At 29.9% G+C, this 13,118-nt stretch overlaps 1 protein-coding gene across 1 annotated transcript in view; it reads right to left on the bottom strand.

The window, feature by feature from the left end:
* The window catches only part of LOC148622336 (hydroxylysine kinase-like), a 104,165-nt gene that overhangs the window by 82,660 nt on the left and 8,387 nt on the right, over window positions 1-13,118 (bottom strand). The gene's annotated exons all lie outside the window — the stretch shown is intronic.

Below are 13,118 nucleotides of genomic sequence, written 5' to 3'. Positions count from 1 at the left end.
TAACATAATATCATAAAAATGTTCCACTGAAAAGGTTGGTTTGGTGAGTGCAAAACGAAAGTGAAAGTAGGGAAAATGGCTATTTATAGTTCGAGACTAATTTTCTGTCCGATCTTCGTGGACTCACCCTATTTTCTTTGCGGGAAATTATTTTTTCACATGTCCTTAGAAATGCTACATAAGTGAAAGTTTTATTGAATCAATTTACATATTTTTTAAAAAATCCTAAAAATATGCACTTCACTATAGAAGTCTATCGGAAAATTAATACGATACTGAGACCTAGTAAGCCAGTTTTTCAAGTAAAGTTGGATATTCAGCAAGTGGTCTTTACCAGCTGAAAAAGTAGTACCCCAATGCAGGTAACACTTTTAAGGTGAATTAGCCAACTTTTGAACCTGATTTTTTATGGTAGCTCTGGTTTTTTGCATTTATGGTTAATCTTTACCAAATTTGGAAATGCATTTTGTTTTCATGAATTTGTAGGATATCAGTTCAATAAAATTATTATCTTGACTATTTATGATGAGCATATCTATATTCAGGTAACCTAAAGCAAGTAATACTCCTGCATAAAGGATAGTTTTCAAGTTACAACACATTTTAAGTATGTGGTTAGGACTTGAAAATAGTCATTTTCCATACATTGCCTCTTATATATGAAAAAATGAATATTTTTTTAATTTTTTGTTTTTCTTTCAAATAAATAGCTAAAATGAGTTGCCATATAACTGTGTGGTTGATTTAAACACAGAAATGTCACAAAAGTCATCAGCCAATTTTTTAGTGGACTTTTTTTAGTGGTTCAAATGGACAGATTCTAATGCGGCAAGAAAAATAATTGTATTTTTTCATATAAAAACTGAATTTTTTCAAAAAGTATCTAAAGCAGACAATTGTTATTATAATATTCATACTAGTAAACTATATTTCTTGCATCATAGCTATCTGTTTTAAAGAAAATGTCCTTTTCCTGTCATATTTAGATCCATTTGTATCTGCCTGGGGTACAAAAATGGCTTAAAATCTGTATTTTCTGCATATGAAAAGCTATATTTTTTTAAAACTATGATATTGGTATAATTTTTTCTGGATTCATTATAATTGAAATGACCATATCTATAGTTTAAAACAGTTGGTTGTACCGGTCATTATACTTTACTTTAAACAAGAGGCTCCCTTGAGTTAAAGACAAAAAAGGAGGTTCGGATATCAATATTTCCATATATGGAACTCACAAGTGGGGATTAAATAATGATTTGGAACTCATAGTACAGCTCATGTATCTACCATGTCAGAATAAACCACAAAGTTGCTTAGTTTGATTAATGCAGCAGCTTTTTATCAAAAGTAATATTTTCTGGCTAACATTGAGATATTAGTCTTGTGCCTGGAAGAGGGTACCTATATAAGAATTGTAATAGAAAACTCATGTTTGTAGCAGGGCAATGATATTCTGAATTTTCAGTATGAAAATGAATGCTCTAGCAGAAAAACAACAACTTTTAGGATTATATTGAAATGTTTATTACTAATAGGTACCAGTATCGTATTGCATATCCCTGAGTGGGTGTACGTCAAAACATGGATGCTATAAAAATATAGTGCATTTTCTTTTTGCCTCTCTACAAACTAATATTTTGTCAAAAGATATGAACAATGACTTATAAAATAGAGCAAACATCACACTGTAAGATGAAGAACTTTTTTAAAAGAAAATCTAACATAATATCATAAAAATGTTCCACTGAAAAGGTTGGTTTGGTGAGTGCAAAACGAAAGTGAAAGTAGGGAAAATGGCTATTTATAGTTCGAGACTAATTTTCTGTCCGATCTTCGTGGACCCTATTTTCTTTGCGGGAAATTATTTTTTTCACATGTCCTTAGAAATGCTACATAAGTGAAAGTTTTATTGAATCAATTTACATATTTTTTAAAAAATCCTAAAAATATGCACATCACTATAGAAGTCTATCGGAAAATTAATACGATACTGAGACCTAGTAAGCCAGTTTTTCAAGTAAAGTTGGATATTCAGCAAGTGGTCTTTACCAGCTGAAAAGTAGTACCCCAATGCAGGTAACACTTTTAAGGTGAATTATCCAACTTTTGAACCTGTTTTATTAGGGTAGCTGTGGTTTTTTGCATTAATGGTTAATCTTTACCAAATTTGGAAATGCATTTTGTTTTCATGAATTTGTAGGATATCAGTTCAATAAAATTATTATCTTGACTATTTATGATGAGCATATCTATATTCATGTAACCTAAAGCAAGTAATACTCCTGCATATGGATAGTTTTCAAGTTACAACACATTTTAAGTATGTGGTTAGGACTTGAAAATAGTCATTTTCCATATGTTGCCTCTTATATATGAAAAAAATAATATTTTTTTAATTTTTTGTTTTTCTTTCAAATAAATAGCTAAAATGAGTTGCCATATAACTGTGTGGTTGATTTAAACACAGAAATGTCACATAAGTCAACAGCCATTTTTAGTGGACTTTTTTTAGTGGTTCAAATGGACAGATTCTAATGCGGCAAGAAAAATAATTGTATTTTTTCATATAAAAACTGAATTTTTTCAAAAAGTATCTAAAGCAGACAATTGTTATTATAATATTCATACTAGTAAACTATATTTCTTGCATCATAGCTATCTGTTTTAAAGAAAATGTCCTTTTCCTGTCATATTTAGATCCATTGTATCTGCCTGGGGTACAAAAATGGCTTAAAATCTGTATTTTCTGCATATGAAAAGCTATATTTTTTTAAAACTATGATATTGGTATAATTTTTTCTGGATTCATTATAATTGAAATGACCATATCTATAGTTTAAAACAGTTGGTTGTACCGGGTCATTATACTTTACTTTAAACAAGAGGCTCCCTTGAGTTAAAGACAAAAAAGGAGGTTCGGATATCAATATTTCCATATATGGGAACTCACAAGTGGGGATTAAATAATGATTTGGAACTCATAGTACAGCTCATGTATCTACCATGTCAGAATAAACCACAAAGTTGCTTAGTTTGATTAATGCAGCAGCTTTTTATCAAAAGTAATATTTTCTGGCTAACATTGAGATATTAGTCTTGTGCCTGGAAGAGGGTACCTATATAAGAATTGTAATAGAAAACTCATGTTTGTAGCAGGGCAATGATATTCTGAATTTTCAGTATGAAAATGAATGCTCTAGCAGAAAAACAACAACTTTTAGGATTATATTGAAATGTTCTATTACTATTAGGTACCAGTATCGTATTGCATATCCCTGAGTGGGTGTACGGCAAAACATGGATGCTATAAAAATATAGTGCATTTTCTTTTTGCCTCTCTACAAACTAATATTTTGTCAAAAGATATGAACAATGAATTATAAAATAGAGAAATCATCACACTGTAAGATGTTGTACTTTTTTAAAAGAAAATCTAAATTGATATCATAAAAATGTTCCACTGAAAAGGTTGGTTGGGTGAGTGCAAAACGAAAGTGAAAGTAGTGGAAAATGGCTATTTATAGTTCGAGACTAATGTTCTGTCCGATCTCGTGGACTCACCCTATTTTCTTTGCGGGAAAATTATTTTTTCACATGTCCTTAGAAATGCTACATAAGTGAAAGTTTTATTGAATCAATTTACATATTTTTTAAAAAATCCTAAAAATATGCACTTCACTATAGAAGTCTATCGGAAAATTAATACGATACTGAGACCTAGTAAGCCAGTTTTTCAAGTAAAGTTGGATATTCAGCAAGTGGTCTTTACCAGCTGAAAAAGTAGTACCCCAATGCAGGTAACACTTTTAAGGTGAATTAGCCAACTTTTGAACCTGATTTTTTATGGTAGCTCTGGTTTTTTGCATTTATGGTTAATCTTTACCAAATTTGGAAATGCATTTTGTTTTCATGAATTTGTAGGATATCAGTTCAATAAAATTATTATCTTGACTATTTATGATGAGCATATCTATATTCAGGTAACCTAAAGCAAGTAATACTCCTGCATAAAGGATAGTTTTCAAGTTACAACACATTTTAAGTATGTGGTTAGGACTTGAAAATAGTCATTTTCCATACATTGCCTCTTATATATGAAAAAATGAATATTTTTTTAATTTTTTGTTTTTCTTTCAAATAAATAGCTAAAATGAGTTGCCATATAACTGTGTGGTTGATTTAAACACAGAAATGTCACAAAAGTCATCAGCCAATTTTTAGTGGACTTTTTTTAGTGGTTCAAATAGACAGATTCTAATGCGGCAAGAAAAATAATTGTATTTTTTCATATAAAAACTAAATTTTTTCAAAAAGTATCTAAAGCAGACAATTGTTATTATAATATTCATACTAGTAAACTATATTTCTTGCATCATAGCTATCTGTTTTAAAGAAAATGTCCTTTTCCTGTCATATTTAGATCCATTTGTATCTGCCTGGGGTACAAAAATGGCTTAAAATCTGTATTTTCTGCATATGAAAAGCTATATTTTTTTAAAACTATGATATTGGTATAATTTTTTCTGGATTCATTATAATTGAAATGACCATATCTATAGTTTAAAACAGTTGGTTGTACCGGTCATTATACTTTACTTTAAACAAGAGGCTCCCTTGAGTTTAAAGACAAAAAAGTAGGTACGGATATCAATCTATACATATATGGCACTCACAAGTGGGGATTAAATAATGATTGGAACTCATAGTACAGCTCATGTATCTACCATGTCAGAATAAACCACAAAGTTGCTTAGTTTGATTAATGCAGCAGCTTTTTATCAAAATTAATATTTGATGGCTAACATGGAGATATTATTCTTATGCCTGGAAGAGGGTACCTATATAAGAATTGTAATAGAAAAAACATGTTTGTAGCAGGGCAATGATATTCTGAATTTTCAGTATGAAAATGAATGCTCTAGCAGAAAAACAACAACTTTTAGGATTATATTGAAATGTTTATTACTAATAGGTACCAGTATCGTATTGCATATCCCTGAGTGGGTGTACGTCAAACATGGATGCTATAAAAATATAGTGCATTTTCTTTTTGCCTCTCTACAAACTAATATTTTGTCAAAAGATATGAACAATGACTTATAAAATAGAGTAAACATCACACTGTAAGATGAAGAACTTTTTTAAAAGAAAATCTAACATAATATCATAAAAATGTTCCACTGAAAAGGTTGGTTTGGTGAGTGCAAAACGAAAGTGAAAGTAGGGAAAATGGCTATTTATAGTTCGAGACTAATTTTCTGTCCGATCTTCGTGGACTCACCCTATTTTCTTTGCGGGAAATTATTTTTTCACATGTCCTTAGAAATGCTACATAAGTGAAAGTTTTATTGAATCAATTTACATATTTTTTAAAAAATCCTAAAAATATGCACTTCACTATAGAAGTCTATCGGAAAATTAATACGATACTGAGACCTAGTAAGCCAGTTTTTCAAGTAAAGTTGGATATTCAGCAAGTGGTCTTTACCAGCTGAAAAAGTAGTACCCCAATGCAGGTAACACTTTTAAGGTGAATTAGCCAACTTTTGAACCTGATTTTTTATGGTAGCTCTGGTTTTTTGCATTTATGGTTAATCTTTACCAAATTTGGAAATGCATTTTGTTTTCATGAATTTGTAGGATATCAGTTCAATAAAATTATTATCTTGACTATTTATGATGAGCATATCTATATTCAGGTAACCTAAAGCAAGTAATACTCCTGCATAAAGGATAGTTTTCAAGTTACAACACATTTTAAGTATGTGGTTAGGACTTGAAAATAGTCATTTTCCATACATTGCCTCTTATATATGAAAAAATGAATATTTTTTTAATTTTTTGTTTTTCTTTCAAATAAATAGCTAAAATGAGTTGCCATATAACTGTGTGGTTGATTTAAACACAGAAATGTCACAAAAGTCATCAGCCAATTTTTTAGTGGACTTTTTTTAGTGGTTCAAATGGACAGATTCTAATGCGGCAAGAAAAATAATTGTATTTTTTCATATAAAAACTGAATTTTTTCAAAAAGTATCTAAAGCAGACAATTGTTATTATAATATTCATACTAGTAAACTATATTTCTTGCATCATAGCTATCTGTTTTAAAGAAAATGTCCTTTTCCTGTCATATTTAGATCCATTTGTATCTGCCTGGGGTACAAAAATGGCTTAAAATCTGTATTTTCTGCATATGAAAAGCTATATTTTTTTAAAACTATGATATTGGTATAATTTTTTCTGGATTCATTATAATTGAAATGACCATATCTATAGTTTAAAACAGTTGGTTGTACCGGTCATTATACTTTACTTTAAACAAGAGGCTCCCTTGAGTTAAAGACAAAAAAGGAGGTTCGGATATCAATATTTCCATATATGGAACTCACAAGTGGGGATTAAATAATGATTTGGAACTCATAGTACAGCTCATGTATCTACCATGTCAGAATAAACCACAAAGTTGCTTAGTTTGATTAATGCAGCAGCTTTTTATCAAAAGTAATATTTTCTGGCTAACATTGAGATATTAGTCTTGTGCCTGGAAGAGGGTACCTATATAAGAATTGTAATAGAAAACTCATGTTTGTAGCAGGGCAATGATATTCTGAATTTTCAGTATGAAAATGAATGCTCTAGCAGAAAAACAACAACTTTTAGGATTATATTGAAATGTTTATTACTAATAGGTACCAGTATCGTATTGCATATCCCTGAGTGGGTGTACGTCAAAACATGGATGCTATAAAAATATAGTGCATTTTCTTTTTGCCTCTCTACAAACTAATATTTTGTCAAAAGATATGAACAATGACTTATAAAATAGAGTAAACATCACACTGTAAGATGAAGAACTTTTTTAAAAGAAAATCTAACATAATATCATAAAAATGTTCCACTGAAAAGGTTGGTTTGGTGAGTGCAAAACGAAAGTGAAAGTAGGGAAAATGGCTATTTATAGTTCGAGACTAATTTTCTGTCCGATCTTCGTGGACTCACCCTATTTTCTTTGCGGGAAATTATTTTTTCACATGTCCTTAGAAATGCTACATAAGTGAAAGTTTTATTGAATCAATTTACATATTTTTTAAAAAATCCTAAAAATATGCACTTCACTATAGAAGTCTATCGGAAAATTAATACGATACTGAGACCTAGTAAGCCAGTTTTTCAAGTAAAGTTGGATATTCAGCAAGTGGTCTTTACCAGCTGAAAAAGTAGTACCCCAATGCAGGTAACACTTTTAAGGTGAATTAGCCAACTTTTGAACCTGATTTTTTATGGTAGCTCTGGTTTTTTGCATTTATGGTTAATCTTTACCAAATTTGGAAATGCATTTTGTTTTCATGAATTTGTAGGATATCAGTTCAATAAAATTATTATCTTGACTATTTATGATGAGCATATCTATATTCAGGTAACCTAAAGCAAGTAATACTCCTGCATAAAGGATAGTTTTCAAGTTACAACACATTTTAAGTATGTGGTTAGGACTTGAAAATAGTCATTTTCCATACATTGCCTCTTATATATGAAAAAATGAATATTTTTTTAATTTTTTGTTTTTCTTTCAAATAAATAGCTAAAATGAGTTGCCATATAACTGTGTGGTTGATTTAAACACAGAAATGTCACAAAAGTCATCAGCCAATTTTTTAGTGGACTTTTTTTAGTGGTTCAAATGGACAGATTCTAATGCGGCAAGAAAAATAATTGTATTTTTTCATATAAAAACTGAATTTTTTCAAAAAGTATCTAAAGCAGACAATTGTTATTATAATATTCATACTAGTAAACTATATTTCTTGCATCATAGCTATCTGTTTTAAAGAAAATGTCCTTTTCCTGTCATATTTAGATCCATTTGTATCTGCCTGGGGTACAAAAATGGCTTAAAATCTGTATTTTCTGCATATGAAAAGCTATATTTTTTTAAAACTATGATATTGGTATAATTTTTTCTGGATTCATTATAATTGAAATGACCATATCTATAGTTTAAAACAGTTGGTTGTACCGGTCATTATACTTTACTTTAAACAAGAGGCTCCCTTGAGTTAAAGACAAAAAAGGAGGTTCGGATATCAATATTTCCATATATGGAACTCACAAGTGGGGATTAAATAATGATTTGGAACTCATAGTACAGCTCATGTATCTACCATGTCAGAATAAACCACAAAGTTGCTTAGTTTGATTAATGCAGCAGCTTTTTATCAAAAGTAATATTTTCTGGCTAACATTGAGATATTAGTCTTGTGCCTGGAAGAGGGTACCTATATAAGAATTGTAATAGAAAACTCATGTTTGTAGCAGGGCAATGATATTCTGAATTTTCAGTATGAAAATGAATGCTCTAGCAGAAAAACAACAACTTTTAGGATTATATTGAAATGTTTATTACTAATAGGTACCAGTATCGTATTGCATATCCCTGAGTGGGTGTACGTCAAAACATGGATGCTATAAAAATATAGTGCATTTTCTTTTTGCCTCTCTACAAACTAATATTTTGTCAAAAGATATGAACAATGACTTATAAAATAGAGTAAACATCACACTGTAAGATGAAGAACTTTTTTAAAAGAAAATCTAACATAATATCATAAAAATGTTCCACTGAAAAGGTTGGTTTGGTGAGTGCAAAACGAAAGTGAAAGTAGGGAAAATGGCTATTTATAGTTCGAGACTAATTTTCTGTCCGATCTTCGTGGACTCACCCTATTTTCTTTGCGGGAAATTATTTTTTCACATGTCCTTAGAAATGCTACATAAGTGAAAGTTTTATTGAATCAATTTACATATTTTTTAAAAAATCCTAAAAATATGCACTTCACTATAGAAGTCTATCGGAAAATTAATACGATACTGAGACCTAGTAAGCCAGTTTTTCAAGTAAAGTTGGATATTCAGCAAGTGGTCTTTACCAGCTGAAAAAGTAGTACCCCAATGCAGGTAACACTTTTAAGGTGAATTAGCCAACTTTTGAACCTGATTTTTTATGGTAGCTCTGGTTTTTTGCATTTATGGTTAATCTTTACCAAATTTGGAAATGCATTTTGTTTTCATGAATTTGTAGGATATCAGTTCAATAAAATTATTATCTTGACTATTTATGATGAGCATATCTATATTCAGGTAACCTAAAGCAAGTAATACTCCTGCATAAAGGATAGTTTTCAAGTTACAACACATTTTAAGTATGTGGTTAGGACTTGAAAATAGTCATTTTCCATACATTGCCTCTTATATATGAAAAAATGAATATTTTTTTAATTTTTTGTTTTTCTTTCAAATAAATAGCTAAAATGAGTTGCCATATAACTGTGTGGTTGATTTAAACACAGAAATGTCACAAAAGTCATCAGCCAATTTTTTAGTGGACTTTTTTTAGTGGTTCAAATGGACAGATTCTAATGCGGCAAGAAAAATAATTGTATTTTTTCATATAAAAACTGAATTTTTTCAAAAAGTATCTAAAGCAGACAATTGTTATTATAATATTCATACTAGTAAACTATATTTCTTGCATCATAGCTATCTGTTTTAAAGAAAATGTCCTTTTCCTGTCATATTTAGATCCATTTGTATCTGCCTGGGGTACAAAAATGGCTTAAAATCTGTATTTTCTGCATATGAAAAGCTATATTTTTTTAAAACTATGATATTGGTATAATTTTTTCTGGATTCATTATAATTGAAATGACCATATCTATAGTTTAAAACAGTTGGTTGTACCGGTCATTATACTTTACTTTAAACAGGAGGCTCCCTTGAGTTAAAGACAAAAAAGGAGGTTCGGATATCAATATTTCCATATATGGAACTCACAAGTGGGGATTAAATAATGATTTGGAACTCATAGTACAGCTCATGTATCTACCATGTCAGAATAAACCACAAAGTTGCTTAGTTTGATTAATGCAGCAGCTTTTTATCAAAAGTAATATTTTCTGGCTAACATTGAGATATTAGTCTTGTGCCTGGAAGAGGGTACCTATATAAGAATTGTAATAGAAAACTCATGTTTGTAGCAGGGCAATGATATTCTGAATTTTCAGTATGAAAATGAATGCTCTAGCAGAAAAACAACAACTTTTAGGATTATATTGAAATGTTTATTACTAATAGGTACCAGTATCGTATTGCATATCCCTGAGTGGGTGTACGTCAAAACATGGATGCTATAAAAATATAGTGCATTTTCTTTTTGCCTCTCTACAAACTAATATTTTGTCAAAAGATATGAACAATGACTTATAAAATAGAGTAAACATCACACTGTAAGATGAAGAACTTTTTTAAAAGAAAATCTAACATAATATCATAAAAATGTTCCACTGAAAAGGTTGGTTTGGTGAGTGCAAAACGAAAGTGAAAGTAGGGAAAATGGCTATTTATAGTTCGAGACTAATTTTCTGTCCGATCTTCGTGGACTCACCCTATTTTCTTTGCGGGAAATTATTTTTTCACATGTCCTTAGAAATGCTACATAAGTGAAAGTTTTATTGAATCAATTTACATATTTTTTAAAAAATCCTAAAAATATGCACTTCACTATAGAAGTCTATCGGAAAATTAATACGATACTGAGACCTAGTAAGCCAGTTTTTCAAGTAAAGTTGGATATTCAGCAAGTGGTCTTTACCAGCTGAAAAAGTAGTACCCCAATGCAGGTAACACTTTTAAGGTGAATTAGCCAACTTTTGAACCTGATTTTTTATGGTAGCTCTGGTTTTTTGCATTTATGGTTAATCTTTACCAAATTTGGAAATGCATTTTGTTTTCATGAATTTGTAGGATATCAGTTCAATAAAATTATTATCTTGACTATTTATGATGAGCATATCTATATTCAGGTAACCTAAAGCAAGTAATACTCCTGCATAAAGGATAGTTTTCAAGTTACAACACATTTTAAGTATGTGGTTAGGACTTGAAAATAGTCATTTTCCATACATTGCCTCTTATATATGAAAAAATGAATATTTTTTTAATTTTTTGTTTTTCTTTCAAATAAATAGCTAAAATGAGTTGCCATATAACTGTGTGGTTGATTTAAACACAGAAATGTCACAAAAGTCATCAGCCAATTTTTTAGTGGACTTTTTTTAGTGGTTCAAATGGACAGATTCTAATGCGGCAAGAAAAATAATTGTATTTTTTCATATAAAAACTGAATTTTTTCAAAAAGTATCTAAAGCAGACAATTGTTATTATAATATTCATACTAGTAAACTATATTTCTTGCATCATAGCTATCTGTTTTAAAGAAAATGTCCTTTTCCTGTCATATTTAGATCCATTTGTATCTGCCTGGGGTACAAAAATGGCTTAAAATCTGTATTTTCTGCATATGAAAAGCTATATTTTTTTAAAACTATGATATTGGTATAATTTTTTCTGGATTCATTATAATTGAAATGACCATATCTATAGTTTAAAACAGTTGGTTGTACCGGTCATTATACTTTACTTTAAACAGGAGGCTCCCTTGAGTTAAAGACAAAAAAGGAGGTTCGGATATCAATATTTCCATATATGGAACTCACAAGTGGGGATTAAATAATGATTTGGAACTCATAGTACAGCTCATGTATCTACCATGTCAGAATAAACCACAAAGTTGCTTAGTTTGATTAATGCAGCAGCTTTTTATCAAAAGTAATATTTTCTGGCTAACATTGAGATATTAGTCTTGTGCCTGGAAGAGGGTACCTATATAAGAATTGTAATAGAAAACTCATGTTTGTAGCAGGGCAATGATATTCTGAATTTTCAGTATGAAAATGAATGCTCTAGCAGAAAAACAACAACTTTTAGGATTATATTGAAATGTTTATTACTAATAGGTACCAGTATCGTATTGCATATCCCTGAGTGGGTGTACGTCAAAACATGGATGCTATAAAAATATAGTGCATTTTCTTTTTGCCTCTCTACAAACTAATATTTTGTCAAAAGATATGAACAATGACTTATAAAATAGAGTAAACATCACACTGTAAGATGAAGAACTTTTTTAAAAGAAAATCTAACATAATATCATAAAAATGTTCCACTGAAAAGGTTGGTTTGGTGAGTGCAAAACGAAAGTGAAAGTAGGGAAAATGGCTATTTATAGTTCGAGACTAATTTTCTGTCCGATCTTCGTGGACTCACCCTATTTTCTTTGCGGGAAATTATTTTTTCACATGTCCTTAGAAATGCTACATAAGTGAAAGTTTTATTGAATCAATTTACATATTTTTTAAAAAATCCTAAAAATATGCACTTCACTATAGAAGTCTATCGGAAAATTAATACGATACTGAGACCTAGTAAGCCAGTTTTTCAAGTAAAGTTGGATATTCAGCAAGTGGTCTTTACCAGCTGAAAAAGTAGTACCCCAATGCAGGTAACACTTTTAAGGTGAATTAGCCAACTTTTGAACCTGATTTTTTATGGTAGCTCTGGTTTTTTGCATTTATGGTTAATCTTTACCAAATTTGGAAATGCATTTTGTTTTCATGAATTTGTAGGATATCAGTTCAATAAAATTATTATCTTGACTATTTATGATGAGCATATCTATATTCAGGTAACCTAAAGCAAGTAATACTCCTGCATAAAGGATAGTTTTCAAGTTACAACACATTTTAAGTATGTGGTTAGGACTTGAAAATAGTCATTTTCCATACATTGCCTCTTATATATGAAAAAATGAATATTTTTTTAATTTTTTGTTTTTCTTTCAAATAAATAGCTAAAATGAGTTGCCATATAACTGTGTGGTTGATTTAAACACAGAAATGTCACAAAAGTCATCAGCCAATTTTTTAGTGGACTTTTTTTAGTGGTTCAAATGGACAGATTCTAATGCGGCAAGAAAAATAATTGTATTTTTTCATATAAAAACTGAATTTTTTCAAAAAGTATCTAAAGCAGACAATTGTTATTATAATATTCATACTAGTAAACTATATTTCTTGCATCATAGCTATCTGTTTTAAAGAAAATGTCCTTTTCCTGTCATATTTAGATCCATTTGTATCTGCCTGGGGTACAAAAATGGCTTAAAATCTGTATTTTCTGCATATGAAAAGCTATATTTTTTTAAAACTATGATATTG

Source organism: Perna viridis, chromosome 3, assembly GCF_037379345.1.
Source record: "Perna viridis isolate PV_CMFRI_1.1 ecotype Kerala chromosome 3, ASM3737934v1, whole genome shotgun sequence".
Taxonomy (NCBI): Eukaryota; Metazoa; Mollusca; class Bivalvia; order Mytilida; family Mytilidae; genus Perna; species Perna viridis.
The sequence above is the reverse complement of the archived record's forward strand: the minus strand, read 5'-3'. Positions and strand labels throughout refer to the sequence as shown.